This window comes from Aethalodelphis obliquidens, unplaced genomic scaffold (genome assembly GCF_003676395.1).
Source record: "Aethalodelphis obliquidens isolate GAN/ISIS:26980383/991018 unplaced genomic scaffold, ASM367639v1 scaffold45, whole genome shotgun sequence".
NCBI classification, from domain to species: Eukaryota; Metazoa; Chordata; class Mammalia; order Artiodactyla; family Delphinidae; genus Aethalodelphis; species Aethalodelphis obliquidens.
Genome location: NW_020837989.1, coordinates 8,835,464 through 8,861,833, shown reverse-complemented (window position 1 = coordinate 8,861,833; position 26,370 = coordinate 8,835,464). Strand labels below are relative to the sequence as shown.

The following is a 26,370-nucleotide window of genomic DNA, read 5'->3' as shown; positions in this document are numbered from 1 at the left end:
ACAAACAAACAAATAAATGAAGGTGTGATGAAATTGAAACAGGAAGCCCAAGGCAGTTATTTGCAGTGATCATTTCAACCACTAGATGACACGCCATCATGACATCCCATTTGGGATGGGCTGGGAGTGGGGGTAAATTTGAAGGATGAGCAAGTTGATGGTGAGACAAGACTTCCCAGTGGCCTCCAATATTCTCCAGGCTAAGAGCTGGAGACCTTTGTGTGCCCTAAATTTGTACGTATGGAAAAATCTGTTCAGGTAATTGCCTTCCTCCAGAACCCCATCTCCATCAAGGGTTACATCTTCATGCTACACATCAAATGCTTTTTTGACTTCTCTAAAGTTTCTTCTTTTGCTTATTGAAGAGTTGTTTTTGTTACTGTTATTGTTGTTGCCACTGATGGCTTGAAATGGTTTTATAAATTGCTTTTTTAAAATTACTGTTAAGAGAAAAAGATGAACCTGTCACTTTTAGGATCTGAGCCTCCACTGGGTTCAATCTCCTACTCTGCAGTTCATCTGAAACTTTTATTTTCTGGCTTAAGAAACAACAGGAATTTATACTTCTTATACTACTCCCTTCCATCACCAAGACAAGTCGGCTTGTTTTTCAAGAACTATATTTTATAGAAAGTAAAACAAAAAAATTTTTTTTGTATAACCTCCTGAGAACTCCAGGGTATATGACATGTGACAACAAGAAAGCAATGTTGAAATGTAGCCGCTGGGCAAGAGGATGGCCTTTCTTACTGTTAATATTTCCAGTACACCAGCCTCCCAGCGCTCTGATTTAAATTTGGGCACAGCAAAATGACACATCAGTGCATGCCATGAGCATTCTAGTTCACTCACAAATAATTAAAACCAAAAATTTAACTTGAGCAATGTCAAGAATTCAGAGTACCAAGCTGATGGCTAGCATAAGCCCCCAACAGTCTCACATTGTTATTATAATGGTGGCATCATTTGGAGAATGTTTTTTCTTAGAAGGTAAGGAGAACCTCAGTTTGGCAGAAATTCAGTCCCTTGGAGCCTTTAAGAAGCCTGGAATTAGTATTGGCCTAATGGGGTTAATTCTTGACTACCCTACTGATGTTCACATGATTGTGTTAAACTTTCTGAGCCTTTGCTTTCTTATCTCTCCAATGGAGGCAGCAAGACGCTGAGAGCAGGGGTTTGAGCGTCCTCTTTGTACACATACTTGACTTGGAGCTGGTTCCCCACCAGTACAGCCACAGAAGCAGTTACAAAGGCCTCTGGCAATTTGCTTTGCTTGGCTCCCCAGCCCATGCCAGTCCCTGGCCATTATAACCTTCATATCTGAACAGTTCGGGAATTACTTAGAAACGGCCTTATTTGTCCTTCTTACAATCTAGCCAGTGCGGTAGCCATAAACATTGCTTTGTGGCTCCTTGAGCTGTTGATTGGAGGGTGTGGGAAACAAGAGCTGAGTTAGTCAAGGGATTTGCCCCAAGATTGCTCAAAGTGGCATGTTGGTAGTGGGGGACAGGCTAGGGCCCGGGGCTCCTGGCAGCCTAGCAGTACCTTCACCCGCCCCTGGGCTGTTTCCAGGTGCTGTGTGTGTGTGTGTTTGGAGGGGGTTGATAGGAATCACAGCCACAGTCCTCTCTCAATGGGAATGTCACAGGTGGCCACCAAAATGGATTCAGTGCTGGGGTCACTGTTATTGCCCAGGGAAGTCGGGTGTGGAACAAGAGGAAATGAGACCCAGTCCCTGGCCTCAGAGACCCTACAGTCTAGTCAGGAATACAGAGTGTCAATAAACGAAAAAGATAATAATATAAAGCAAGGCTGCTTGTAACTCCAATGTTAGCTAAGGTCATGTGTCCTTTGAGATTAAATATCGTTGGCTGGAGCCCTATTCCTCCTCAGTGGGAAGCCCTCCCAAGGTTTCCACAAGTCCCCAGAGCCACTGTCCTCCCTGTGTCCCCAGACCCTGGGTTCCTGCTGTCTCTGAGGCTGTTTGATTCCAGGGTGACTGAAGCCAACTTTCCTTGTTTGCCCCCCAAACTGTCCCTCCAGGGATTTGAGGGCTGATGGCCTGGTGTGGCTGATAAGGCAAGCAAGGGCAACTTAACTGCTGGCTGGCCCTTGGCCTGGAGGCCCTTAGGCCACCTGCCCGGAGACCTCTTCCCCGGCCATCCACCTGCACAGACCCTGGAACAATATCTGCGTGCTTGGTCCCTCGCCCTTAGAGTCCACTTTTCCCCCCATGGGGACTCCCCTAGTAATGCAGTTTTCCCCACTGTAACATTAGGAACAATGGATTCTCTACTCCACTTACACCTATCTCCCTGCACATTCAAATTCATTAATGTGGTGTGCTAAGGGAAGGCTGTCTGCCTTTTGAATTTTGTACTATGTGCAAAATGTTATCTATTTCCAAAAAAACACGTCACTTTTTGAAAGAGGACTTCTTAGGGTCTCACATTTACTTCAAAGAAAAACCACAAAAGTCTTGTGATTTTAGCCTGTTGTCTCTCTTTTTCCCACCAGCCTCTCCAAGGAAGTCATTTAGAGATTTACTTTTCCACGGATAGGAATTATGCCTTCCCTCTTAAAAAACAGAGGTCATTACCATGAGTTTGAGTTTTAAATGACATCGTTTTCTCACTCTGCTCCATTTAGAATATGTCCTAGGGACTTCCCTGATGGTCCAGTGGTTAGGACTTCATGCTTTCACTGCCGAGGGACAGGGTTCTATCCCTGGTTGGGGAACTAGGATCCCACAAGCCACGAGGAGCGGCCAAATAAAAATAGAATATGTCCCATTCATTCATTCAGCAAAGAAAGAGATGCTCTAGGGGTTCTACAGAAGGTGAATTCTGTCTGGGCTAGAGCAATCAGGGGTGGCTTCATGGGAGAGGTGGGAATTGACCTGGACTATCAAGGCTGGGAGAGGGTGAATTCTCTCTGGGCTAGAGCAATCAGGGGTGGCTTCATGGGAGAGGTGGGAATTGACCTGGACTATCAAGGCTGGGAGAGGGAGAATTTAGTTAAATGAAGACAAAGGGCAGGGCACGTAGAAACTGGGATTGGGGACTGATAGGTGCAGGGAATTAATAATAACCCTCCATTCAATTAACAAGCATTTCTGTGGCTCCATACAGTTCAGGCCCTCTGCTAGGCTCTGGGCTAGAGCCGCGAACAGACACAGGTGATTCCAATAGAGCGTGAGCCACGGGAGAAACACGGGGTCATCAAAGGGGAGGGGGTCTGCCTGGAGGGAGACCAGGAGCGGCTGCTGGGAGAGAGTGATGTTGAAGCTGAGACCGGCGGAATGTGTGAGTGAAGGCAAAAGCGTTCCCTTCAAGCAGAGGGAACGTTGTTTATGAAATTCCCAAGTCAAGGAAGAGACTGGTAAGGAAGTGAAGAAGTCCAACATGGCAAGATCATAGAGCTTGGGGAGGGAAGTGGGGAGGAGTGAGGCTGGGGACTCGTGTGGGCAGGACAGGGCAGGCAGGGCCTCGTAGGCCCACAAGGGAGGGAGGAAGGACGTGATCCTGAGGGCGGTGGGAGACACCAAGTGGGTGTTTTTGGTTTTTTTTTTAACATCTTTATTGGAGTATAATCGCTTTACGATGGTGTGTTAGTTTCTGCTTTATAACAAAGTGAATCATTTATACATATACATATGTTCCCATATCTCTTCCCTCTTGCATCTCCCTCCCTCCCACCCTCCCTATCCCACCCCTCCAGGCGGTCACAAAGCACCGAGCTGATCTCCCTGTGCTATGCGGCTGCTTCCCACTAGCTATCTACCTTACGTTTGGTAGTGTATATATGTCCATGCCTCTCTCTCGCTTTGTCACAGCTTACCCTTCCCCCTCCCCATATCCTCAAGTCCATTCTCTAGTAGGTCTGTGTCTTTATTCCTGTCTTACACCTAGGTTCTTCATGACATTTTTTTTCTTAAATTCCATATATATGTGTTAGCATACGGTATTTGTCTTTCTCTTTCTGACTTACTTCACTCTGTATGACAGACTCTAGGTCCATCCACCTCATTACAAATAGCTCAATTTCGTTTCTTTCTATGGCTGAGTAATATTCCATTGTATATATGTGCCACATCTTCTTTATCCATTCATCCGATGATGGACACTTAGGTTGTTTCCATCTCCAGGCTATTGTAAATAGAGCTGCAATGAACATTTTGGTACATGACTCTTTTTGAATTATAGGATTAATCTCCAAAATGTATAAGCAGCTCATGCAGCTCAATAACAAAAAAACAAACAACCCAATCCAAAAATGGGCAGAAGACCTAAATAGACATTTCTCCAAAGAAGATATACAGACTGCCAACAAACACATGAAAGAATGCTCAACATCATTAATCATTAGAGAAATGCAAATCAAAACTACAATGAGATATCATCTCACACCAGTCAGAATGGCCATCACCAAGTGGTTTTTATCAGGGAAGCAGCATGACCAATCTGGGCTTTAGAAAGTCACCTGTGCTGGGTGTGGCGGGCAGATTGAAGGAGGAGGAATGGGAAGCAGAGGGAGTATTTCAAAAGGGGTTGCAGCAATCCAGCCAAGCTCTGCCCCCTGGTCCAGGAGAGGGCCTGGGTGGGAGAAGAGACCTTGTGCTGGGACACGAGTGGGCAGGGATGGAGCCTGGGCAACCTCACAGTGGGGAGGCAGAGATAAGAGAACTTGCAAAGGACGGCCTCCAAGACAGGAGAGGACGGCTTCGGGAGTGGTGCTTGGGGGAACCAACCTGAGAGGTGCCACGGCGAGGGAGCGGCCTCTCTTCTCCAAGAAAGGGTGCAGCACCGCAGGTTTTCCCAGGGGCAAGACAAGTGCTCCTGTTGGACGGTGTCCAAGATAGGTACAGCCGAGCATTCGTTTGCTCACATAGCGACAAAGTTCAACACTTTCTCAATTCTCCCTCAGTCCTTCCAGGAGAAAGCCTCAGTTGGGAGCTAGCCTGTCTTTAACACCTCTGACACTTGCTACCCTTCCTTTTTTTTTTTTACAGAGAGAGATCAGGCTTCAGGCTCAGAGCCATCAGGAGGCCTCAGTGTCTAGCTGGGATTTGCTACGTTTCCTTGCATTTATATCTGTGGCTGCCTTCCATTTACAGTAAATGAAACCAGGTTTCCAATTAGAGCAGTGATAGCACGTTTTGTTTTTAAACAAAGGCATTTAAGCTAAGAGGAAAAAGCAGGCAGCTTTGAAAAAAATGTATTAATCATGGTACAACTGTTACAGGGATTTGGCAAAAGTCAGAGGGAGGACTTGAGTGACAGAGGTTGGGAGACACTGTGATGGTAAAAAGAGCACTGGGTTTAGAATCATGAAATCATGTGTAAGTACCATTCAGCAAATGACCTGCTCTGCTCCTGAAAGTGGGGATGAGAACCTCTGTCTTCCTTCTCCCAGTTGTCGTGTGGACTGGTTGACATCACAGAGAGGAAAAGTGTTCCAGGACTCTGTGGTGCTGGCCGGTGAGGGATGGCTCTTGGGACAGTCCTTGTGTCAGGCTCAGACAAAGGTGGCAGGGGCTTCCCTGGTGGCGCAGTGGTTAAGAACCCGCCTGCCAATGCAAGGGACACGGGGTAGAGCCCTGGTCCGGGAAGATCCCACATGCTGCGGAGTAGCTAAGCCCGTGCGCCACAACTACTGAGCCTGTGCTCTAGAGCCCGTGAGCCACAACTTCTGAGCCTGCATGCCACAACTACTGAAGCCCATGCACCTAGAGCCCGTGCACTGCAACAAGAGAAGCCACTGCAATGAGAAGCCCGCGCACCGCAATGAAGAGCCCCCGCTTGTCGCAACCAGAGAAAGCCCGCACGCAGCAACAAAGACCCAATGCAGCCAAAAATAAATTAATTAATTTTTTAAAAAAAGAAAAAGGTGGCAATCTCCGCCCTGATCCTCCCACTGGGTCTCTTCTGTGAAGATAGGAGTTAGAGGTGTGGGGTGTGATCAGTGTCATTTTATTCCAGGACTTTTTGGCTCCTCAAAGGCATTAAACCTGAAAAACAAATCTCCCCCAAATAAAACACTTAAGATAAGTTGTCCAAACACTACCAGGTAGACTTTGTTCTCCTGAAGGGATGCCTAAAACTGAAGCCACAGGGAGGTTTTGAAGGCAAAGCTGTGGCTGGTGTGGTCCCAGTGCAGTTCCTGGGCACCGAGGGCAGGGTGACCCGAACGTAGGTCAACAAGGGGAAACGGCCCCTCTGGGACCCAGAAATTGTCGTTGTTGCAAGATAGGGATCTCCATGCCCCCTCGCTTGGGACTTCCTCTTATAAACTTTCAGTTTCAGTGGTGGGCGTGCTCCTGCGCACTCCCCAGGCCCTGATGGGGGCCATGAGTTCGACTGGGCACTGATGTTGCCAGACTAAAAAACGGGATTTCCTTCAGAGCACAGATACAGTCACTGTATTTCAGTCTCTCTCTTTGTGCCTTGTTTACTGTCAGTCGTTACCCACTAGAAGTTTCACCGACTGAGAGCAGAGCCCTCCACGTTCTTCCCCGAGTTCCTAACGCCTTCGATAGGGTCTGGGGCTCCATGAGTAAGGTTTAAAGGAACAAGGGAATGGGAAGGGCCAGAAATGTGATCCTACTCTCTCCTTGCTCACAAGGTTCCAGACAAATTAGTGAGAGCATGACAGAGATAGGGAGCTGGGAGAGAATTAGAAATCAGCTTTTTCTCGCCCTTGTGACCTCATCATCTATAAAAGGGATTAAGGAAAGAAACCTTTTAAGATGAAGGTTTAAAGAGTTAAAAATTGCTCTGAGTTCAAAAAACTAAAGCAATATTGAAAGAGCATTGGTGTGTTTTCAGCAGCTCCTAAGTCACGAATGTGTTCCTGTTGGGGCAGGATCTGGGGAGAAAAGTGTTCCACGTGGTTCCATGGGATGATGAGGCTAGAGGTGGGTAGTTTGCCTCAGTTCACTCTGAGGAGGTAACTTGATTAAATGAAGACGGCTGGGACTTCCCTGGTGGTCCAGTGGTTAAGACCTCTCCTTCCAATGCAGGGGGTGTGGGTTTGATCCCTGGTCGGGGAGCTAAGATCCCACATGCCTCCCAGCCAAAAGACCAAAACATAAAACAGAAGCAATATTGTAACAAATTCGATAAAGACTTTAAAAGTGGTCCACATCAAAAAAAAATCTTAAAAAAAAAAAAATGAAGAGGGACCGAATTTTCATGCTGAACCATTTGCCACTTTGCTGTCAACCTGGGTTCAAATCTTGGTTCTGCTATTTGGTAGCCATGGGAACTTAGGCAATCACTTTGCCTCCTTGAACTTTTTTTCACATCTGTAAAATGGGAATAATAATAGTACCTCTGTCATGGGGCTGTGATAAGGATTAAATGAATGAATGCATGGAAAGTCCTCACAAAAATGTCTACCACATAGTAGATGCTTAATAAACATCGGCTTTATTTTATTTATTATTATTTTTTAAATTTTTATTTATTTATTTATTTTTGGCTGCGTTGGGTCTTCGTTGCTGTGCGCGGGCTTTCTCTAGTTTTGTCGACGGGCTTCTTACTGCGGTGACTTCTCTTGTTGTGGAGCATGGGCTCTAGGCGCGCAGGCTTCAGTAGTTGTGGTGTGTGGGATCAGTAGCTGTGGCTCGCGGGCTCTAGAGCACAGGCTCAGCAGTTGTGGCACACAGGCTCTAGAGCGCAGGCTCAGTAGTTGTGGCGCACGGGCTTAGCTGCTCTGCGGCATGTGGGATCTTCCCGGACCAGGGCTCGAACCCACGTCCCCTGCGCTGGCAGGCAGATTCTTAACCACTGCGCCACCAGGGAAGCCCTCGGCTTTATTTTAGATTCCAAGAATCTAAAAGCATTGTAAAGTAGTCTGAGGGAAAACATGTGATTTACCGTCACTAGAAAAGAAAATGTACACACAGTGGTGAGTTCAGTTCCAAGAGACATGTGTTGTCATCAGTAAGTTGAGTTTTTCCCTCCTACACAGTCTTGGTAACTTTCTTAAAGTTGTGTGGTCTCTCCTTATAAACCCTAAGCTCCCACACATTAGAGGCTTTCTTGAAGTCAAGTGTGGGTGACTTCTGCTTCTCCTCAATGCGCAAACTGAAGAGACTCCCTAAAACTTAACATCTATAGCTCCATTTATTTCTTTTGAAATTCAATAAATTAAAAGTAAGCCATAGATTTATAATTATTGCCTGACAACAAAGATTATACTTTGAAATGTAATTTACTGATGGTGATCATTTGCAGTAAAAATCAACTTACATATAATACATTTTATGTCCCGAAATTAGTAAAATGATTTTTGACCTGAAAGGGGATTGCACATATGTAAATTTTCTCTTATGTTTTCATCCACCTCACCCCATCTCTTCCAAATGCGGCAGCATCTTTTCCCCATGGTGTTAATCTTAGAGGACATTTTAATTTCTACTCCAGAACCCTTCCCACTGCCCCTGGGATTTGCTTCCCATGACTGCATGCACATAGGCCCATCTCCTTTCTAAAATTCAGCTTCCAGCTGGAGAAACCAGGAGAAACCAAAGTCCCAGGATGTAAGGACATTGGGAATCTGGTCTGACCCTCTCCCAGGAATGAGCTATAACCATATGCCTGTTTGAGGCACTTCCCAATTATTCTCCTGAAACTAAAAAAATGGGTCTCGCCTCTAGGAGAAGCAGAAAGGGCTTGCTACACATACCTCACTGCCTTCTGTCTGTTAAAAAGACCAAGGCTTGCTATGGAGCTGAATCCTAGAATTTGAATTTCCTGTGTGTATCCTATAGCATTGATTCCCATTTTACAGGTGAGGAAAGGGTAAATGGCATATAGGGTTACATCCTATAGGCCATTCCTTCAAAAGGATTTTGCTTTGCTTTGTTTTGTTTAGATCACCCACTCTGTGCGAGGCCCTGCGTCAGACGCTGAAGACACAATGGTGAGTGAGACCCATCTACATTTTTCTGGAACATGAATGGCTTTATCTGTATAATGGGAATAATAATCATGGAATAATGACTTGGCCCTTTTCAAGGGGTTGTGTGGGGCTCAGATGAGCTAATGTATGTGAAAGTGCCTTATAAAATATTAAAGCACTCTATAAAATGTGAAGAATGATCAGGTATAGCGTGAAAGAAGCAGATGTTAAAAAAGAAGGCTTGGTTTACTGTACCATTTATTTAATGATAATAGAACAGCAACAAGCATTTACTAAGCACCAACTACATGCCAGCCGTTTTACACACACTCTCGCTAGTCCTCACAACAATCCCACAGGAGTGCTTTACAATGTCCTGCAGTGGGCAGGGTGTCTTGCCCCGGGTTACAGGGTAAGTTTGTGCGGGGATTGAGGCCAGCTCATCAGACAGTTCCCCTTTTGTCAGGGAAGGCTGAAGTTAGACCTGAAGAGGAAGAAGGGGCAGATGCATTTCCTTCTAGATTACAGAGACAAAGACGGGGCCTAGGGGCTCCAGGGAACTTCTCAGAAAGGAGAAAGGAACTAGCAACCAGAGACAATGACTTCAGGGTTTTGTAAGTTTCTAAACCCCTATTTAACCCCTATTTGTAAGTTCCTAAACTTCCTATTTGTAAGTTTCTAAAATTCCCCTTATTGGCTCTTCCATTATTCAGGCCTTTGCCATTATGGAAGAGCCTTGAAGTCTTTCAGCCTACCCGTATTTTTTTATTTATTTTTTTGCGGTACGCGGGCCTCTCACTGTTGTGGCCTCTCCCGCTAAGGAGCACAGGCTCCGGACGCACAGGCCCAGTGGCCATGGCTCACGGGCCCAGCCGCTCCGCGGCATGTGGGATCCTCCCGGACCGGGGCATGAACCCACGTCCCCTGCATCGGCAGGCGGACTCTCAACCACTGCGCCACCAGGGAAGCCCCTACCCGTATTTATTAAGCACCTACTCTGGCAGGCCCAAGGAGATGGACCTGGGACGTCTCTTCAGAGGCAGGAGGAAGGGAGGGATATGGAGGAGTCCTGTTCCACACCCACTGTGGTTGAGTATGAGAGCATCAAAGGACCAAGGGCACGCGGCAGGGGGGTGGCTATAAAGAGGAACGGAAAGCACACAGTCTCTAGGGCCTTCAGGGCAGAGGGAAAGGGGAACACAGGGACATGAGTCCAACCTAATCCTGACCTGGGGTGGGCCAAGAAGGGAGAGGACTGTAGGTCACAGAGCTGAGCTAAGGGCTTGGACTGGGCTGTGTCCTCCGTGGCCCTCCAGGCCCTGAACTACTTCCTCCTCCTTCCTCCCTCCCCCTGCTCCAAGGGGCCCACCCACATTCTCAGAGAATCAGAGGCTAAAAATAAACAGTTGCCACCAGACTCTGGGCCCAGGGGAATCGGTTCAACAGAAGTCCTGTGGGTAGTGGTCGGTGCTGGGCCAGGGGATGGAAGGGATGACAGCTCAAGGTCTTAGGACCCCCAACCGGTGATGCAAATAATCCCCCACCCCCAGTCTAGCTATTTGAGAGCCAGGATTTTCAGCCTTCAGCTCCATGACCTTCTACGGCTGAGAATATCTGGATCCCAAGCACTGTCACTCTGCCTGCTGGAGAGATAGAACATGTGGCAAAAAATAGCTTCAGCCCCTTGCAATATTCTTACCCATAGCTGGACCCCGCGAGTCTCTATCAGCCCAAAGGCGTGCTACTGCTGGAGCAAATGTGCTTTTCTGGGAAGGCAGAACTCGTGACCCCTCAGCTCAGAGAGGACATCTTGGGGCTCTCGTTACCGACAGCATTGTTGGAATCCTTTGGATGGGAGTCCAGCCTTCAGGGCAGGAGGAGGAGATGGGGGTGGGCTGATGTCCACTGACTGCGTGCATTTGTCATCTAAGGAACCTTTCTGGGTCTTAGCTGCCCTCTGCTCTCTAGCCTGTGTCACTGACAAATGCGAGTCCACTCCCAAAACATACTTGATGGATTCACAAATGTCATTCCAAAGGGGTCATACCTTGGACTTTGGTTCTACAGGAATCCAGAGGCTGGGGGCCCCTCCCCGGCTCTGTGTTAACTCCATATTTGACTATATAGAGACTGCGCCTCCAGGGTCATGGTGCCTCTGATAATAGGAATAACAACGGCATTAACCACCACGAACCGAGCACTGCTGAAGTCCCAAGCACTGTGATCATGACTTGATATGACCTTCTGTGGGTTATCTAATTAAATCCTCCCAAGTCACAGCGTCATACCTATTTTACAGGTGGAAAAGCATGAGGCACACAGACAGTAAGCTGTTGCCTCTTTGTATATACAAAGCCGGAACAGAGCCTAGGTCTGATTCTAGACCCCATACCCTGAGCCCTACAGGGGACATTCTGTTTCCCTTTTAAGGGAAAGGGCAAGGGAGCCCCCAGAGTCAGTGGCAAAAGTCTCCAAAACATTTCCCCAGAGAGCTATCATTATGCCCTGTCTACCGCTGTGACCTCAGCACCTGCTGGTCCCCGCAGTGCGTGGGAGCCACCCTGACTTCTCGGGATTGCGCGTGCAGTTCCCTCAGCCTTGAGTCTCCTCCCCTCTGCTCTAAACCTGGCCAACTGCTGCTCTTCCTGCAGGTCTCAGCTTAACCGCCCCCCTTTCCTCAGGGAAGCCTGGCCTGGCCAGGATTGTTATCGCCATGCCATGTACTTGCATTTTCCAGGTGTTAGCACACTTCTTCTTCTTCTTTTTTTTTTTTTTTTTGCGGTACGCGGGCCTTTCACTGTTGTGGCCTCTCTCGTTGCGGAGCACAGGCTCCAGACGCGCAGGCTCAGCGGCCATGGCTCAGGGGCCCAGCCGCTCTGCGGCATGTGGGATCTTCCCGGACCGGGGCACGAACCCATGTCCCCTGCATCGGCAGGTGGACTGTCAACCACTGCGCCACCAGGGAAACCCAGCACAGTTCTTATTGAGATACGTGTTAGAATCGTTTTGTGGTTAGGCACTGTCTCTCTGACTGGAATGGAGGCTCCAGTAGGGCCGGAACCATGTGGATCTTGTTCACCAAGGTATTCCAACGACTCAGCACAGGGCCCGGCACAAAAGAGGTGCTCAGTAAGTATCTCTGAACGAAGGAAGGAAGGAACAGATAATGAATGATTTGCTGAACGTTAACTGAATGATCCAAACAGTGATTGCAAACGGAGCTGGCTGAGAGGGAAGAGGCAGCCAGCGCACAGAGGGAGAGCTCGGGTGTGGGCAAGAGGCTGCCTTGAGATAGGGAGTCTTGTGGGGATGTGGGTGGAGAGGGACAGGAAGGGACTGGATGACCTTTAATGAACTAGATCACCCTAAGACTCCATCCAGCTGTGAAATGCTTTGACTTGATATGAAGCCGGGCTGGCATCCAGATGTTAACCTTTCAAGGTCATGCACCCCAGGGCCCTTCATGCTTCCCTGAACAATCAATCAGATGAAATCCCACTATATGGGTTCTGAACCTTGTGAGGAAGCAACTGTATAACATCGCTTTGAATGGGTTCTGGTGGAAGCTTCTCCCAGCCGTTAATTCTGGAGGGTGGGATTCCTGAGGGCTTTTGCTTTCTACCTTACGCATTTCTGTAGATTGAATTCTTCCTTCCTCCCTCCCTCTCTCCCTTCCTTCCTTCTTTTCGTCCAAGAAAAATGTATTACCTTTGTATGCAGAGCAACAAAGCCAAGTTACTAAGAATGTCTTCAGATATTTAGGGAGTGGAAGTATCTCTTCTTTAAGAAGTTTCTGGCTGTAGAGAATGAGGAGAAAGGAGGCAGGAGGGATTGGAAGTGAGTGGCTGAGTTAGAATGACAGGATCATTCATCACTTTTTATTTTTCTTGTTTTTAAAAATTAACATGCAATGAAAATGACTCTTTGGTGTATCTATGTATGAATTTTGATGTACATGTGGATTTGTGTAACCACCACCACAGTCAGGATACAGATCAGTTCCATCAGCCCAGAAACCACCTGGGGTTGCCCCTCTGCAGTCACACCCTTCCCCAAACCTACCCCGATAACCACTGATCTGCTCTCCATTGCTCTAGCTTTGTCTTTTCAAGAAAGTCATACAAAAGGGATCACGTAGTACATAACCCTTTGAGACTGGCTTCTTTCCCGTTCATTCAGCTGCTGCATATAGCGGGAGTTCGTACCTTTTTTTTTTTTTTGGCTGAGTAGCTTTTGGGTAGTATGGACTTGGCACAGTATGTTTATCTGTTCATCCCTTAAAGGGCATTTGGGTTGCTTCTAGTTTTTGATGATTACGAATAGAGCTGCTGTTTGTGCATAGATCTTTATGTGAACGTAAGTTTTCATTTATCTAGGGTAATCACCTAGGAATGGGATTGCTGCACATATGTTAGGCGTAGGCTTAACTTTATAAAAACCTGCCAAACGTTTTTCCAGAGTGGCTGTACCACTTTGCACTCCCACCAGCAACGCATGAGGGTTGCAGGTTCTCTGTATCTTGTCAGCACATGGTGTTGTCAGATTCTTTTTAAGCCATTCTAACAGGTGTGTAGTGGTATCTCATCATGGTTTTATTTTGCATTTTCGTAATGGCTAATGCTGTTGAATATCTTTTTATGTGCTTATTTGCCATAATGTATCCTCTTTGGTGAAGTATCTGGTCAAGTCTTTGGCCCATTTCTTAATCAGGTTGTTTGTTTTCTTACTGAGTTTTGAGAGTTCTTTGTATATTCTGGATATAAGCCTTTTGTCCAATATGAGATTTGCAAATATTTTCTCCCAGATTGTAACTTGTCTGTTCATCCTCTTAACAGAGTCTTTCACAGAGCAAACATTTCTAATTTTGATAAAAGCTTTTATTACTTTTTTATAGATCATACTTTTGACTTTTCATCTAAGAAACTCTGCCTAACATTATACTTTTTTAAAACTTGATCATTTTTTGATCACTTTCTTGGTGCCAGCCTGGGCAGCCCACATTGCTTAACCCACTTAATTTTCACTGTGATCCTATTAAGTTGGTACTATTTTTATATAACCTCATATTACAGGTGAGGAAGCTGAGGCACAGAGAGGTTAAATAATTTGCCCAAGTCTCCCCTGGCTTTCGGCGGCAGAGCTGGGGTTCAAATGAACATCTCCAGGTCTTCAGAGCCCACCCTCTTCACCGCTCTGATCAGGTTGAAACTCTGCCCGTGGACTCTCTCATTGGAAAGTCATCAGAGCAAGGAAACCAGTAACATTTGCTCCTTCTTGTCATTCAGTTCTTGGCTTAAATGTCACCACCTGAAGGAGATCTTCCCTGGCCATCCATCTAAAATAGGCCCTCTCTCCTCCTCCCTTCTCCTTTTCACCTCTCCTCCTTCCCCACTCTCTTAACAGAGAATGAGTCTCTCCAAGGCACATCCCATTGTCTGAAATGTGTTAGTTTTCTTCTATTATTTGTTTTCTTCTACATAATTTGTTACTTCCCCAGAAGGCCAGCTGGGTGAGAACAAGGACCTTATCTTTTCACCACCTTATCTCCAGCTTCTAGCTAGTACCTGGCACAGAGTTAGTGCTCACCAAATGCTTGTTAGCAAGTGTTATTGGATGAATGGATGGATGGCCAGATAGACTGATGCATGGATGGATGGATGGATAAACTGCTACTGCTGGGGAAATTCGGCTTCTCAAGCAGGAAAGAAGTGCAACCTTGGAACTAATCAGGTTCTGGCTAGAAGAAATCAAAAGGTGTCTCCCTTATGAATGTATTCGTGTATACAGACATTATGTACAGCATTTGTGTTCTAAAAAATTAGACTATATACATGCATATGCTAGTATATGCATAGAATCTCTCTGAGAGGATACACAAGAAAATGGTATAGAACTGGGTGGCTGAGGTACTAGGGAGAGAGAGACTTACTTTTCACTATATACTCTTTTGTTCATTTTGGGGGTTTTTTTGTTGTTGTTTTTTGTTTGTTTTTAAATTTATTTATTTATTTTTGGCTGCGTTGGGTCTTCGTTTCTGTGCGTGGGCTTTCTCTAGTTGCAGCGAGCAGGGGCTACTCTTCGTTGCAGTGCATGGGCTTCACATTGTGGTGGCTTCTCTTGTTGTGGAGCACACGCATTAGTAGTTGCGGCGTGCAGGGTCAGTAGTTGTGGCTCGCGGGCTCCAGAGTGCAATAGTAGTGGTGCACGGGCTTAGTTGCTCTGCAGTACATGGGATCTTCCCGGACCAGAGATCGAACCCATGACCCTTGCATTGGCAGGCGGATTCTTAGCCACTGCACCACCAGGGAAGTCCCTCTTTTGTTCATTTTGAATTTGCTACTACGTGCACGTACTGCATGTTCAGAACATATATTTCTTTTTAGAATAATAATATCAGGTTTCTCTTCTCTGAAAGGCTGGGCAGCAGAGCAAGCCAAGAGGTTAATCAGAGGAAGTTGTTCAGAAGACAATTAACACCTTCTCTCCAACCAGCAGCTTATTTGTAGGAACTGAAGCAAAGTAAGTCTTAAATCAGGAAGGGTTTTACAAGAGTAGATAGGCAGGCAACATGTATTAAGTCATTATTAATGAGCAGGGCTTATTAATTAATTTTTAATAAAATATATACTCATTGCAACAATTCAAACTTAAAAATGTATCTTAAGCAAAACACCCTCTAGTCTGACTCCTTTGACACACTGTAATTAGAAATTTGTTTTTCCTGTTTTTTTCTCTGCTTAAAGAAGTGTTCAAGGTGATTTGGTTATGCTTATTTTTGTTTTCTGTGAAAATAGGACCAAACCATAGACATTACTCCTTGACATTCTTTTTTACTTCGTGCGTTTTACAGATAATTTTAAGTTGGCACAGTATGGATCTACCTCATTTAATAGCTATGTAATATACAACTGTATTGATACAATCAAGGTGTTTCTAGGTTGTGTTGTTACAAAAATGTTGCAATGACTGTTCTTGTATCTGTCTGTCTATCTACCTATCTATTTATATCACCATCTATTATTGCTATAATTTCTGAAAGTTGTCACACATTATTTTTGTCATAATATTTTAGAAAATGTTTCCTAAAAGGCTCTAATTCTTTTTACAGCTCAATGTGGGTATTTTAGTATTGGTTTTCTTATGCCTTCATCAGCCATGCATGTTACCAATGTTTTTCATTTTTGCCAAGATTAGGAGAGATGCAGGAGCTCATTATTTAATTTTCATTTCCCTGCTTACACATTGATTGCTACCCATTGTCATTTCCTCTTCTGTTCACATTCTTTGCCTATTTTTTCCAATGGGTCGTTTGTATTTTTCCAGTTTATTTGGAGGAGCGTGTTCATCCCAGGCAGAGTAAGCCTTTGTTATTTGAAGTTTAAATATTTCCTCCCACACTCTCATTTATCTTTAGACCTCACTTGTGATGTCTTTTGTCATATAGAAGTTTGAAACTTTTCTGTAATCAGATCTTTCTATCTTTTCCTCCATAACTATTAATAACCACGGATGTTTGTGTAACCCAGTGGTTTTCATGCTGCACTGCTAACCTTTGGGTTTCATGGGGATGAATGCATGTAAAAGGGGTGGGAGTGAGTGCGGTTGGCTATTTGGAGCTCACCACTGCCCCTTCCTCTGTCTTTATTATCTTTCACATGTTACCAGCAACACTGTCATGGAGGAGGGCCTAGGACCTGGAGCCAGAATTATTGGACAAAGTATTTAACCTCCCTGGGCCTTAGTTTCTTAATTTCCTCATCTATGAGATGGGGATTTAGAATAGTTCCTGCCTGTGGGATTGTGGTGAGGCTTCCAAGAGCTGGTGCACAGAAAGCCGCTGCTTAATTAGCACTAACCACGTGGCCAACACTGTGATGTACGCACATACATTCTCAGGCCACAGGATTATCCCTGTTTTACAGAGGAGGAAACTGAGGTCCAGGGAACTTAGGTAACTTGCCTAACGGCACAAGAGTAGTGAGTAATGGAGCCAAGATTTGCACCCTGGTCCCTGGGGGACTTGGAGGCCTCGATCGTCCTCTTATGTACTCCGCAGATTAGAGTATTGCTATTTATTGAGCACCTACTATGTTCCTGCCCGGTGCAAGGTGTTGGGGATCCAGCAGTGAACATGACAGTCCCAGGCCCTTGTTGCTTACAGTCTACTGGGAGAGGCAGTCATTAACGATGAGACAATTTCACATTCAGTTCAGCGCAATTTTGAGCTGGGCAATGAGAGACAGTAACGGTGTTTCCTCTTTTATAATAGGGGATCAGGAGAGGCCTCTCTGAAAATATTCTATCTGAGCAGCAACATAAAGAATGAGTAAGAACTGGCCGGCTGGAAACTGCAGCACATCAAGCGGGTGGGCTGCTTGGCAGAGGAAAAAGCTTGGCAGGCCCCAAGAATGGAATAGAAGGTCAGTCTGGTGGGAAAGCAGCCTGTGCAAGAGCAGGGTTTGTGGCGGGGAGGGAGAGGTCGGGGGGGCCAGAACACGCAAGTCCCGTGTAAATTAAGATAAAAAGTCGGGACTTTATTCTAAAGCCAATGGGAAGTCATGGAGGGTTTAAGCGAGGGAATGCTTCAAACTGCTTGTGCTTTGAAGATATCACTCTGTGAACATACACATACCCTATGATGAAGCAGTTCTACGCCTAGGTAGATACCCAACACAAATACATATTTACATGGGCCAAACACAAAAATCCTGACAACTTCTCTTTGTGAAGGCCCCAAACCATAAGCCGCTCCGATGTCTCTCAGTGCTTGACTGAATAAATAATGATATATTCAGACAATGGAATACTATACAGCAATGAAGGTGAACAAATTGTAACTATACAGAACAATGTGGATGGATCTCTCAAACACAATGGTGTAAAATAATACACATTGTATTAATTCTTGTATATAAAGTTCAAAAAGGGGCAAAACTAATCTATGGCATTAGAAATAAGGATGGTAGTTGTCCTGGGGGAGTAGTGGGGATGACTAGGAGGGGGCCTATAGGGACTTCTGGGATGCTGGTGATATTCTGCTGCTTTTTTTTTTTTTTGCGGTACACGGGCCTCTCACTGTTGTGGCCTCTTCCCGTTGTGGAGCACAGGCTCCGGACGCGCAGGCTCAGTGGCCATGGCTCACGGGCCCAGCCGCTCCGTGGCATGTGGGATCCTTCCGGACCAGGGCACGAACCCGCGTCCCCTGCATCGGCAGGCGGACTCTCAACCATTGCGCCCGATATTCTGCTTCTTGACATGGGTGTTGGTTACACAGGTGTGTGCAGTTTAGACAAACTCATCAAGCTTAACTGATATGATTTGTGCATGATTCTCTAGGTATGTTCCCCTCAGCCAGTTTGTGAGCACTGAACTGGAAAGTCGGCAGGTGCAGTCTGAGGGAGACGAGGTAGGGCTGTGACACAATCCAGGCAAGTGGTGGTTGGCCCAGAGTGGTGGTGGCGGTGATGAGAAGCTCACAATGGGTTGGAGAGACACGTTGGAGAATCGCCCACAGGACAGGCGACGGTGGGGGCACTGACAGCTTGTGAGTGTGGAGGTGGGGAGGAGGGGGCATCAGGTTTGCCCCCACCCAGCTTCCAGCATGAGCACACGTGTGAGGAGAGGTATCAGAACTAAGATGAGAAGGTACGGGAGGAGCAGATTTGAAGAGGATGGTAGATGGAGTTCCCTGGAAGTTCAGTGGTTAGGACTTGGTGCTTTCACTGCCGAGGCCCCGGGTGCATTCAATCCCTGGTTAGGGAAGTAAGATCCCACAAGCCACGTGGCAAAAAAAAAAAAAAATCATGAGCAAGACGGTGGTGGAATCCAAGGCCTTAGTTTTGGGCATGTGAAATGTGAGATGTTTCCCAAAGGCCACATCATGGGAGCAGATGGATAAATGGATGTACAGTAGGATTTTATTTGAAAAAGACTTCTGCTTGAAAGAAAAAAACAAAAGCAAAAACGCTGAAAGCCCCCATTCTAGCCCTTTTTCCTTTTACAAAGCACTTTCATTTCCGTTACCTCATTTCATTTAATTTCATGACAAAGATTCTCGTTTGTATGGGAGGCGAGGTGGGGGTGGGGTGAGGGGAATGTTGTTTCTTTATGTAGGAAGTGGAGATGTGTTCACGTGTATGCTGTTCTGTGAGCGTGCTATATTTACCCACTCAAAGAGGAGGCTCTGGGATAGGAGCCTGGGCTGACACACAAGGGCATCAGCCAGGACGAGAAGGCTGGGTGAGGCCCTGGCTCTCACTGCAGGGGGGCGAGCTCAGAGGTCTGAGATCCAAGTGTGATGGGCAGAGAAGGTTCCCACCAGCCTGGGCCCCTGGGACAGGCCGTAAGTGGCAGAAACACACTCTGTTACTTTTTGATTCAATCTGTCCCTGCTTCCCCCTGAGGAAAATGGATTGCATCTTTCCCCTGCTGTTCCCTCCAAAGCTCCCATTGCCCTCAGAGAAGAGTTCTCAGCACAGACCACTAGGCCTGGCCTTATCCCCTGTAACCTGGCTCTTGAGCCCAGTACTCAGCGCAGGGACTGTTGCTGTCCCACGACCTCCAGACTGAGGACTGTGCCCTGCGTCGTGGTGTTCGATGCCAGCCATGTCCTTCCCTTTCCTTCTGGAATAAACCCTCAGAACCCAACCAATGAGCTTGAAGCTGGACATTCTTTTGTCCACACCCCAGGTGTCCACTGTACCCTCAGGGACTAGTCTTTACAAAATCCTCTGAAAATGCTCCGGGCCTTGACTGACCCCATACCTATTTTTTCAACAGAATACTTGGACATGGTTTATAGGCAGATTGGAGTCAAAGCTTGGGCACTCCCCAACCCCAGCCCCACAATGAGCAATGAAGGGCAAACTCACAGGGACCAACTCAGTCCAAAATAATGTAATCCCATAAAGGTGTCCAACGACAGTGTGAACAGTGTCGCTAGAAGAGGCAGTGGTCACAAAGCATCAAGAGGGTCAAAAGTTGTGTCACAAAGCCTTAAAAAATATGAATACCTCTTGTTATAGCGATTCCACCTCGAGGAATTCATTTAGATAAAATAATGCATGGAAGCAAGATGAATTTATGAGGATATTTACGTAGCATTGCTTATCACAGCGAAAAAATGAAAATAATCTAGATATCCAACAACAGGAGACTCATTAAAAGTAGAAATTCAGGTAATATCCTGCCTCATTACAAATGATGTTGGGCAAACTGACATGTAATTACATCCATGATACATTATGTATGTGTTAGGAGCTGTTCAGTAGCAAGTGACAGAAATCCATCTCAAAATGGGAAAAGCATGGGGAGGATTTGTTGGCCCATGGAATCCAGAGGAGAGTTGAAATTCAAGATTTGGGAAGGACCACAGTGTGGCCAGATCTTAAGATATGGAATCCTGGGACTTCCCTGGTGGTGCAGTGGTTAAGATTCCATGCTCCCAATGCAGGGGGCCTGGGTTCGATCCCTGGTCAGGGAACTAGATCCCACATGCATGCCACCAACTAAGAGTTCGCATGCCACAACTAAGGAGCCCGTGACCTGCAACTAAGGAGCTTGCCTGCAGCAACTAAGACCCAGCACAACCAAATAAATTAAAAAAAGAAAGAAAGAAAGAAATGGAATCCAGTCTCAGCTCCAGGACACTCTCTCCATCTGCCATGTTTGCCTCTTCCTGTGTACAAGACTCACTTTCTCACTGCCAACCAGACAGCAGGGGACAAGGTTTGGGACACAGGAAAGAGTATACCTGAAGCTGTCTCTAGCCTTCAATCCAGAAATCCCAAGCAAGGAATATATCGGCCACCTTAGGTCAAGTGCCCAAATCACAGCCAGTCAGCTGTGGGCAGGGCAGCCTGACACTGTGATTGGCCAAGCTGCATCAAAACCTGCCTCTGGACCAATCCACTAAGACTGGGGAGGGGTCTCCTTGACCTAACATGAGAGCTCCTGAATTAAACGGAGAAGAACACTAATAATCTCAGTTATCCTCTACATATTCAGAATGGAAATGGATAACAAAACAGTACGCACAGTGAGGTCCCATTCCTGTGAAAACTTCGGATGAAAAGTCTGAAAAGATATTCTAAAATGTTAAAAGTGATTTTCTTGCACTTGTGCTGTGTTTGGACACCAATTATTTGTGAGATTAAATTTTTTGAAAAAGAAAAGTTATAATCCATTCTGTGAGTTCAGAACATTGACTCGGGATATTATCCTTTATGGCTCTCTCCTTCAGCCAGCCCATGGTAGATTTGAAAAACAAATAATTCTGTGAACTGCAGACCTCATTCGTGTCTCCAGTCATCCATCCGTCCAACAAATGGATATTTACAGGGAGCCCACTAAGTGTCAGGCAGCAATATGTGCTGGACATGCAGTGATAACCGAGGGCCGGACCCTGCCCTCAAGGAGCTCACAGCCCGGCAGAAGAAACAGATGAGCACATAACCAGTTATGTTATAAGAAAATCAAAACAGAAGTGTCAGCAGCATGCTAGGAAAATATAGACCAAAGCACAACACATTCTGCTTAGGGGCTCTTCAAAGGTGGTGTTGAGGCATTGGGCTTTGAACTGGGCCCTGAAGGTAGAACATGCAGCAAAGGGCTTATAGGGTGAAGGAAACAGTGTGTGCAGAGTGCAGAGTCCACCAGCAGGACCTGGCGGTGGCAGTTAGCTGGGTGCAGCAGGAAGTCTTGGGGAGCAGCCAGTGAATTCCATTCACTAAACATTTAGTGAGCACCTATTACTGGTCGGGCTTTTGGCTAAGGGGTTGCTGATGAGATAGGAAGGCTATTTGGGATTAGATACCAGAGGACCTTGAATGCCGTTGTTCTATCTCTTTTCCAATAAAACAAAATTGAGGTTTAAATGTGGGCTTATCACTTCTGCTCTAGGAGAGATAAAGATCTTCCCCACCCATGGGGCCTCTCAAGTGTCCTCAGCTCAGGCACCTCCACATTAGGGAAGGAACTGGGTGTGTTGGGAGCAGGGAGTGGAGGATTCAAACTCTCTGCATCCTGAGCTTGTAATTCTACGCAAATGCCAGAGATATTAGGAAACAAGATATTTGGGGAATTTTCCCGGGGACTGTTACAGAAGTCGAGCTGTGCTCAGAAGGTCCTAGCTGGGCTTCGCAGTGAAGGCCCAGAACCACTGGCACTACCCTCCCAGCTCCCAGGCTCTGGAGGGGCTCTGGGGAAGGGGGATCACTATCTCTGATGTGTCTTTCACGCACTAAGCCGAATGACCTTGGCTGGATCGCTGAGGGTTATGTAAGATTAGGTAGCCACTTAGTCAAAAATAGCTCTCATGCTGACTCCAGCCCACAGAGTAGCATCCCAGTGAAGGGGGCACAGATGGGCCACGGCTGGGCACGCATGGGGAAATTCCCTCCCTGGTCCTCACCACTGGAACATCATCTGGGAGTGTGAGATGGGACTTCAGAACTGCTGACGGGTGATGTCCCATGCTTGTCTGTTTGGCAGCAGAAATGTGGCTGTTTTGCAGGAGCACAGAAGCCAAGAGGCCATAAAGACAGAAATCCAGTGCAAACATTAATATAAAAGTAAGAAGGTGCAGAGTGCAGAGAGGGCGCTGGACTAGGAGTCTTCAGATCTGCTGCTACCATTGACACTCTAGAGCCAGGCACTTTCTTTATTCATTTGACAAATACCCCCTGAGCTGCCACCGTGTGCCAGAGACTGTGCCAGCCCTGGAAGCACAAAAGGCAGTGACAGGCACTGTTCCTATTCTCAGGGAATTTCAGCTTTGAGTAAGCAGTCTTCTACCTATCTTAATAATAAGTAACCTTTTCTGACATCTTCCCCATGCTAGGCATGTTACAAGACATTGGCATTCACAGTGAACAAGCCACACACAGACCCATGCCACCTGTAGCTTACAGTCTGGAGGAAGAAAAGAAAAATAACAGGTGAAAACAAAAAACAGACAAATTATCTTTACAATAAAAATTCCAATAAGATTTGCTAAGGGCCCTTCTAGGTCTAAGAGCAAGACCTCTCTGTTGAATGGGACTGTTTCTAATTTGTTCAAGGCTTCTGCCTTGTGAAGGAGCATATGAAAGCCCCTGTACTGCCCCTCTGGAAGTGACATTGGGGAAAAATCATTTGGACCTTGTGTGAGGAACAGGCGCCTCTCCCACTTCTTTTCAGAGTGGGTGTTGGTCTCATACTTTTGGGGGACAACTTGGCAACATTCATTAGAACTTTAAAAAGATAACTGATATTAAGGAATTATTGAAACAAATTGTTGTATATCCGTAAATTTCCATAAATGATTAGCTAGCCCTCTATACCACCGACAGGGAAAGAGGTCCAAATGTTAAAATTTTTGATTCAAAAAGTTGTGTGTAGAGATATTATAAAGTTTGAGTACTGTTGATGGAAATGTGAAATCATGCAGCCACTATGGAAAACAGATTGGCGTTTCCTTAAACAATTAAAAACAGAACTATCATATGATCTAGCAATCTCACTGCTGGATATATACCCCAAAGAATTGAAAACAAGTTCTCCAAGAGATATTTGTACACCTGTGTTCATAGCAGCATTCTTTACAATAGATAAAACATGAAAGTAACCCAAGTGTCCATTGATAGATAAACAGATAAGCAAAATGTGATGTATACATACAAGAGGATAATATTTAACCTTAAAAAGGAAAGAGATTCTGACATATACTACAACATGGATGAACCTCGAGGACATTATGCTAAAAGAAATAAGCCAGTCACCAAATACTGTATGATTCTGCTTATATGAGGCACTTAGAGTAGTCAGAATCATAAAGATAGAAAGCAGAATGGTGGCTGCAAAGGACTGCGGGGGAGGGGAGAATGACGTGTTATTGTTTAATGGGAATATATTTTCCCATTTTAATATATTAAAAAAATAAATTTATTTTTATGTATTATTTTTGGCTGTGTTGGGTCTTCGTTGCTGTGCGCAGGGTTTCTCTAGTTGCAGCGCGTGGGGGCTATGCTTTGTTGCGGTGCACAAGCCTCTCGCTGCGGAGCATGGGCTCTAGAGCACGTGGGCTTCAGTAAATGTGGTGCGTGGGCTCAGTAGTTGTGGCTTGCGGGCTCCAGAGTGCAGGCTCAGTAGTTGTGGCACACGGGCTTAGTTGCTCTGTGGCATGTGGGATCTTCCTGGACCAGGGCTCAAACCCGTGTCCCCTGCATTGGCAGGCGGATTCTTAACCACTGTGCCACCAGGGAAGCCCTATTTTCAGTTTTATAAGATGAAAAGAGTTCTGGAATTGTATGTTGGTGACGGTAGCATAACATTATGAATGTATTTAATACCACTGAACTGTATACTTAAAAATGTACAGGGTGGGGCTTCCCTGGTGGCGCAGTGGTTAAGAAAGCCTGTGCACAGCAATGAAAACCCAACGCAGCCAAAATAAATTAAATAAATAAATACATTTATTTTAAAAAAATGTACAGGGTGATAAATTTTATGTTATACGTATTTTACCATAATAAAAAAACCTGGGAAAAAATTGTGTGCAATAGCACCAAAAAAGAATAAGATACTTAGGAATTAGTTTAACCGCAAAGATGCAAGGCTTGTATAATGAAACTACAAAACATTGCTGAAAGAAATTAAAGGAGATCTAAATAAATGGACACCTATGTTTGTGGGTTGAAGACATAATATTGTTAAGATAAAAATACACCCTAAAGCGGGCTTCCCTGGTGGCGCAGTGGTTAAGGATCTGCCTGCCAATGCAGGGGACAAGGGTTCAAGCCCTGGTCTGGGAGATCCCACATGTTGCGGAGCAATGAAGCCCGTATGCCACAGCTACTGAGCCTGCGTTCTAGAGCCCACAGGCCACAACTACTGAGCCCACATGCCACAACTACTGAAGCCTGCGTGCCTAGAGCCTAGTGCTCTGCGACAAAGAGAAGCCAGCGCAATGAGAAGACTGCACACCACAACGAAGAGTAGCCCAGTAGCCACTGCTTGCAGCAACTAGGGAAAGCCCACACACAGCAATGAAGACCCAACACAGCCAAATATAAATAAATGAAATAAATAAATTAAAAAACAAATACACCCTAAAGCAATCTACAGATTCAATGAAATCCCTAAAAAAATAGCCAAATCCCACAAATTCCATTTTTTAGAAGTGGAAAAGCTGATTCTGAAGTTCATATGGAATTTCAAGGAACTCCAAATAGCCAAAACAATCTTGAAAAAGAAAAACAAAGTGTGAAGACTCACACTTCTTGATTTCAAAATTTACTACAAAGCTACAGTAATCAAAATAATGTGGTATTGGCATAAGGATTGTCTTACATATAGATCAATGGAATAGAATTGAGAGGCCAGAAATAAACCTGTACATCTTCATTCAACTAGTTTTCAGCAAGCATGCTAAGACCATTCAATGGGGAAAAGAATAACCTCTTCAGCAAATGATGTTGAGACAACTGGATATCTACATGAAAAGAATGAAGTTGAGCCCTTACCTCACACCATATAAAATTAACTCAAAATGGTAAAAAGATCTAAATATAAGAGCTAAAACTACAAAACTCTTAGGAAAAAAACCATGGGCATGAGTCTTCATGACCTTGAGTGTAAGCAGCAAAAGAAAAAATAGATAAATTGGAGTTCATCAAAATTAAAAACTTTTCATTGGGATATAACTGACATATTAGTTTCAGGTGTACAACATAATGATTTCATATTTGTATATATTGTGAAGTAATCACCACAGTAAGGCTAGTTAACATCCATCACCATACATAGTACAAATTTTTTTTGGTGAGAACTTTTAAGATCTACCCTCTTAGCAACTTTCAAACATGCAATACAGTATTTTTTAGATTTTTATTGAAATATAGCTGATTTACAATGTTGTGTTAGTTTCAGGTATACAGCAAAGTGATTCAGTTATACATACATGCCTATATATATATATATATATATATATATATATATGTATTCTCTTTTAGATTCTTTTCCATTATAGCTTATTACAAGATATTGAGTATAATTCCCTGTGCTATACAGTAGGTTCTTGTTGGTTATACAATACAGTATTATTAACTGTAGTCACCATGCTGTATGTTGCAGCCCCATGACTTATTTTTTTCAACTAGAATTTTGTACCCTTTGACACCTTTCACCTATAAAATTAAAAACCTTTACGTATCAAATTCACTACCAAGAAAATGAAAAGAATGTCACAGAATGAAAGAAAATATTTGCAAATTATGTATCTGATAAGGCTTTTGTATCCAAAATATGTAAAGAAACTGTAAAACTAAACAATAAAAAGACAAACAGCCCAATTTTTCAAATGGGCAAATGTCTTGAATAGATATTTCACCAAAGAATACATATGAATGGTCAACAAGCACAGGAAAAGATGCTCAATATCATTAGTCATTAGGGAAATGTAAATCAAAATCACAATGAGACACC

At 45.0% G+C, this 26,370-nt stretch overlaps 1 long non-coding RNA gene across 1 annotated transcript in view; it reads left to right on the top strand.

Moving 5' to 3' along the window:
- The first annotated feature begins 4,811 nt into the window (after nucleotides 1-4,811).
- Nucleotides 4,812-26,370, top strand: part of LOC113606874 (uncharacterized) — a 37,819-nt gene continuing 16,260 nt past the window's right edge. Inside the window, exons 1-3 of the long non-coding RNA XR_003427741.1 lie at nucleotides 4,812-5,115; nucleotides 8,881-8,928; nucleotides 17,177-17,327. This is a non-coding gene — a long non-coding RNA (uncharacterized LOC113606874). The remainder of the gene's footprint in view (nucleotides 5,116-8,880; nucleotides 8,929-17,176; nucleotides 17,328-26,370) is intronic.